Raw genomic sequence first — 6,219 nt, 5'->3', positions numbered from 1 at the left:
TTCTTATCTCTTTCCTTCTCTCTTTTTCTCTCTTTTATCCTCACTTTTTCTCTCTCTTTCCTTATTTGTTTTATCCTCTCTTTCCTTCTCTCTTTTTGTCTCTTTTCCTATCTTTTCTCCTCTCTTTTTCTGTCTTATCTCCTCTCTTTTTCTCTCTTTTTTCTCCTCTCTTTTCCTCTCAAAATATTCTTATTCTTCTCAAAAATTTTATCGTATTTACTATCCACTGGTATCTTCTAACCATCTAGAAGAATGTTTAGCAGATCTAAGTCGATTTCATAGCCAACAAACTTGTCAATTACCCACAAGCCATGATCTCTATCTCCCCCTATAAAATCATTCCGCCGATGAGGTACAAAGAAGACATTCATAATTTCACTCAGCGAGCGACGACTAAATGACATTTGTCTTATTAGTCTTCAGGCGACCCATAATAAGCAACTACCTGTGTCTTAGTTGTCATTCCTAGCATAAATGAAACACTAACAATTCCACAGTATGCCATCGCTCCTTGAGATCGTCCTTCAAATACACGTCACCACCAAATGGAGGCATGGCTTTTCAATGAATTACTACATGTATATTATATAATCTATTAACAAATGTTGCTTTCTTAACAAGTGTATCTAGTTACAAATGCCACATGCAATGGCTATCTTATATGTACCATCATATTTAATATACTAATAAATGCGTACATTCAATTATCAAATACACATATTGAGATTCCTAGCACATATTATTTGTGGGTTGATACATGCTAACATATGCGAGCCACACAATCGGCTAGACTATGAATGGGTTGATATAGGCTAGCATAAGCCAGTCTCAAAACCAGTTTAGGTCGAATATCATCTCTTAATTTACAGTGTATATAGGCCTTCGGCATAAGAAAACCTCCCAACTGACATACGATCTTTTCTTAAAGAGAGTAACTTTGCTATGGCTATAAAATAGTTTTAAATTAAAAAATAATATGCTAGTACCAACTCTACAAACTAGCATAAAATCAAGCAATAAATTCTATTTAATAAGAAATATTAAAATAAAACATCTTACATCTACGTGTGGGTTGATTAGTAAAAGCAAACTACATAATTAACATATGATACTTTTAGAAAGAATAGAATTAAACTCATAAATTTGTCATGAAGCTTTGTTAATCCTTTTTGTTGTTTTTGAGACTCTTGAAATGCTCAATTAGAGAGTGTAAGAATATTGTGGCAGCGCAAATGTATATACACTTATACTGCATGGTAACATACAAATACCACATGGTATTTGTATATTATCATGTGATAACTGGGTGTACCTAATCTTGGTGAAAACATGCAATTAGACGAGTTTAAATTGCTAAGTTTTATTATAAAAATACATTTAAATCATCATTCAAACCAACCAATTTAAATCCCTTGCAAATCCATGACCTTTTGTAATGCTTGAATGACACATGAGAACACAACAATAGCTTTGTTTGCAGTTAATGATATGCAATTCATGATAGAAACTCATAAAATGATGAAAGGAAATGCTTGAAGAACAAAGATCAACCGAGACATGTTATGAGTATTGATAGAGATATGGGAGAGCCTGTATTTGATAATTGCAACATAGGATGAAAGCATGTCTCTCTCGTAGTCCATGCCTCACAGAGCCTCATCTCACACGGTGTGTCTATGTACCTCATGTTAGGAACTTCTATGTTTACTTGTGCTCACTTGCACTGGAGTGAAGTGACAAACTATGACAAAAGTGTTATGAATCCACAACGTGGGTTCCAAAATGCATCGAGTTATCACATAAACGGAAAAACAAAGAGGTATTACGGACTGTAGGATATCATGGACGTGCTCGCGATGTCTACAACATGGAACATTGTTTTTTACGGCGATCATGGAGTTGATGAGTTTCTCCCAGCGATCATGGAGTTGATGAGTTTCTCCCAGCTGCAGGTCGACGATCCGTTTGGCTGCACAGCCTTCTTGGCTGCCTCCTTCCACTTCATCGCATTCTTCCTCAACTCTATGGCCTTGCCTCCTTCCATCAGCTGCCTCACCTTCTTCTCCACTTCCTGCCTCGTTATCACCCCATTGACTCCCTTCTCAAAGTCCAGCGCAACCTTCCATCCATCCACCACACACCGGCTGGTCATCATTTGGTCTGCAAAATAAGGCCACCCGAGCATCGGTACTCCCGCACTGATGCTCTCTAGCGTCGAATTCCACCCCGCGTGTGTCAGAAAACCCCCCGTCGCTTTATGGGATAGCACGTGCAGCTGCGGTGCCCACGAGACCAAATGCACTCGATCCTTCACTCTCTCAAGATAGCCATCCGGAAGCGATGTCGACTCCCCAGAAAGGAGATCGGATCGGATCACCCAAAGCAGACGGTACTTGCTCGCCTCCAGACCCAGTGCCAGCTCTTCGAACTGCTCGCGGGAAAGTATGGCAATGCTTCCGAATGAGACGAATAAAACCGACGCAGCTGGTTGCTTGTCCAGCCACTTCAAGCAGTCGTTTTCCTCTGCCCACAGGGAGGAGCTCCAGTAATCGGGATCCACGCTACCACTGAAGTATGAATCGGGCAATAGAGGACCTACTGCGTAGATATGCGAGTTATCCTTACGAAGGGCGTCCAATGCCTCGTGATCGAGCTCTTCAAACGAGTTGAACACGATCCAGGTGGCCTCCCCCAGCCTTGAATAAGGAACAAGAAAGAACTTAAACGAGAAATCTTCGGGGTCGTAACGCTGAAGGACCGTATTGAGCTCGTGAAGCTGGAGAGGCGGTGCTCCGGGCACCCAAGTGATGAGTTCGGAGGAGTCTGAAATACCAATATAGAAGAAACCAGTAAAACCACGCCCCCACAGTACTTGCCACACAGACATGAAAATGGAGAATGGGGAGATCGCTACCTTTTGGGGGACGGCATCCTTGCTTAATGGCCATGACAGAGGCGAGGGTAGGCACAGACGCCGTCCAGAACGCCAGCCTGGGCAGCCCGAACTTGGTCGCAACATTCTGCGTAAACGCACCGTACAGATCCGAAACAACACACGTAGGGGGCGGGTCCTCGTGCAGCAGCTTCGCAATCAACTCTGCTAGACCGTCTTCCGTGCGCACCCAAGCTTTGCAGATTTCCACGATGCTCTTATGGCCGGTGGTGCGTCCATTGTCTCTGTCGTCTTGCACGGCAACGAGGCGAATGTCAAGGGTGGTAGGGGGAAAGGCTCTGACGAGGATTTGGTGGTTGTGTTGGGTGTTGACGAAGGTGATGGTGAAGCCTTGAGCTGCTAGCTTTTTGGACAAGTGCATCATCGGAGCAATATGGCCTTGCGCAGGATAAGGGATCACCACTGCGTGGGGCTTCGAATAGGTTCCCATAATGAACTCAATGAAGCTACACCCCGTCTCTTTGATTTCTTTCTTATGCTCCATGATCTAGACGAGAGGGGAAGCTTCGTAGGGAGTTTAACTCTGTACGTGATGTTTTGCGCTGTCGCCCATTGCCCAAGCAAACTCATCGGTTAAGCCAATTTTGAAATCAAGAAACCGTGTCTTTCTACGGCTTGAAATGCATGCGCAACCGATAATTTAAGCTTTTGTGAACTTCGTGCGAATAGGTGGCATCAATATTTTGTTTATCACCTTACTTTGTGAGATCGGTTGTGATTTTCGTTCCCCATCCAAAGCATTTGCTTTTCGTTAATGGATGGGGAAGGATTAAACTAGATTTGCGGCACTCAACCTTTCCATCGTGCTCCGCAACCTTTCCATCGAGGAGCACTTAACTACAACTCGAAATTGAACCTCAATCTTTGTATTTTATCAAAAATTTAAAGGAAAATATTGAATGAGTAAAAAGGTGGACATGAGACATGACACAGGGTTCCTTAAGACGCGATCCTCTCTACAAATGTCAGGGGTGGTGATTTATTATCGATTCAGTAATTGCTCCTACAACCACATGAATAAAGGTGTTGTCATCTTGCGATCTTGCATCCATCTTGGATTTTCTTGCTCCCTCACATCGATAACAGAGAGGAGTGTTATAAGAATTCAGATTAAAAGCAAGCAATTTTGAATGGACGAGCAAAAATATTTATATGATAATATGTAATATATAATTATTTTAGCAACACAGTATGTGGACGGGGAGGCGACGCGCTTCTTTTGCCAAAGAGTTATAATCCAAGGGAATGGGCCCTTCCCTAGGTACCGAGATAACATCGAGAATATAAATGCTGAGAATATTAGCGTTGAGGATAAGTCTCGCAAATGGATAAGATACTGACATATTACCTGAATATCAATGGTCGTAATCGTAGTTGAAAACCCTTTCAGATTCAACCTACATGACAAGGTAAAATCAACCGCCCTTTCAAAAGCCTACTATTCACGACTGATCAGAGCTCTAATTCCATAATCCCAAGTCAGTGTCAAATTGACATACCTGTACTTGAGAGCCGTTAATACCTTAATACCAAAGTGCTCAAAACGCACATCGAGCATGTCATAGTGAGAGAGTTGACTCAATTGGAATCGGTGGGATAACTTATGCCTCCTGTGTAGAGACTTTCCAGCTCAGGCCCAGGATTAAGACTAGCCGGAAGGCCAAGAAGCCAAGTGCCAAGAGTGACTCAACAACAAAAACTGGACAAGAAGCCAAGCGCCAAGAGTGACTTGCATCCTCTCTCTAGTCAAAGGATCAAGCACATAGTTGCAAAACACTGTATGGTCATGTAAGTAACGGAGAAAACTAAAAAAAGAGAAAAAAAAAGAAAGAGAGAAAACTATAGCTTACCATGACTTGACTTGAAACTATAGATCACCAGGACTTGACTTGCGAGGCTGCAATCTTTGCTATATATACATGTGCAGAACCGCATCTAGACTTCATCCTACGATTATAGACCGCTACAAGCTCCATCGACATTCCCCATAGACTCTCTACTCTCATTGTGCGACCCCCCTGCATCTAGTATCTAACTGGGATCCCTCCCTTCTCCATTTGTGCGATGGACACAAAAGCTTCCACTGCCCTGGTTATGGTAGTGTTATACCACCTCTTCTGTGGCATCTTGGCACAGCAATGTGGGAGTTGGGATCCGGATTCTGGATTCCGGATCCGCTTCCAATTCCTCCACTGGTCCGCATTGACACCGGTCCACGTCAGAGCCGCAGTAACCATATTGATTGCATCAAAGATTGTTAAGTAACCCATTCTCTCACACCAAACGATGTTCTTCTCCTTTCACCTGCCGTAGAGCCAGCTGATGAGAGAGCTTGGCTCCTGGCTGACGCCCAAAGCATTCCGTTGCGAGCTTCCTGCCGATCGAGCTTCCCTGCTCATATGCAAAAGTTCAATGACACTTCCAAATGATTTTGAGTTTCTCGAAAAACCATGGATCAATCATCACCCTGTTGACTTCTCCTTCCACAGGGCAAGCCACTCTAGATTATGATTTGCATCGCCTTTGCCTTGGTCGTCGATCTGTTGTTCTAGGGATTGGAAGGCTTTCCCTAATGTGTTTCTGTGAGTCGTCCCCCTCTTTTGAGACGTCGTCCCCATCAGGGTCAAAGTCACGTGCTCGCCCATTTGCATTGTAAGTATATGCCTGCTGTATTCGAACCACACGTAACACATTGTACCGCATAACCCAACACCCATGCTCTCAACGGCCTGTGTAGTTTCTCATCCAGGCTCAGGCCTAGAACCACCATGCCAATTGCTCTGCCTCTCTTCCAACTGTTTCACCGCAGTCTTTCGCACCAATAGAGAAGACTTCCTCATCATCCTGCCACCACTGTTGGCCTGGCGTAGGAAGCGAGTTTCTCTCGAGAGTCTCACTTGTAGCATAGTGTTTCTTGAATAAGCCCCATTTTCCTCCCTAAAATTGTCTTCAGACAAACTTGAGAATCCACACACATGATTCTATCCACAAATGAATCTATCAACAACGTGCTATCCAAAAGAGTTCCCGTTTGCGAGATATGACTCTATCAACAACGTGCTATCCAAAAGAGTTCCAGTTTGTGGTAGATATCTCAGAGACAGAATGAGCTTCCGAACCATCGAGATGCTACCGCTATTATTTCCACTCCAAGCAGACAAGTTCCAGGTAGAGGAGAAGAATCGACATTAGGCATACCACCTTCCTTTTCAACCTCCCTAGCATCAACCTCCTTGAATAGAGATCTATCCAAAGCGGTGGAATTA

General features: G+C 43.4%; 1 pseudogene; it reads right to left on the bottom strand.

Annotated features, from left to right (window-relative positions):
- Positions 1–1,891: 1,891 nt before the first annotated feature.
- On the bottom strand, positions 1,892–3,383 carry LOC147899062 (UDP-glycosyltransferase 85A1 pseudogene; annotated as a pseudogene).
- Between the last annotated feature and the right edge of the window lie 2,836 nt (positions 3,384–6,219).

The sequence above is a fragment of the Dipteris shenzhenensis genome, chromosome 8 (genome assembly GCF_047967505.1).
Source record: "Dipteris shenzhenensis isolate YYH24624 ecotype China chromosome 8, Dip_SZ_1.0, whole genome shotgun sequence".
Lineage (NCBI taxonomy): Eukaryota > Viridiplantae > Streptophyta > Polypodiopsida > Gleicheniales > Dipteridaceae > Dipteris > Dipteris shenzhenensis.
This window is presented reverse-complemented; position numbering and strand designations above follow the sequence as displayed.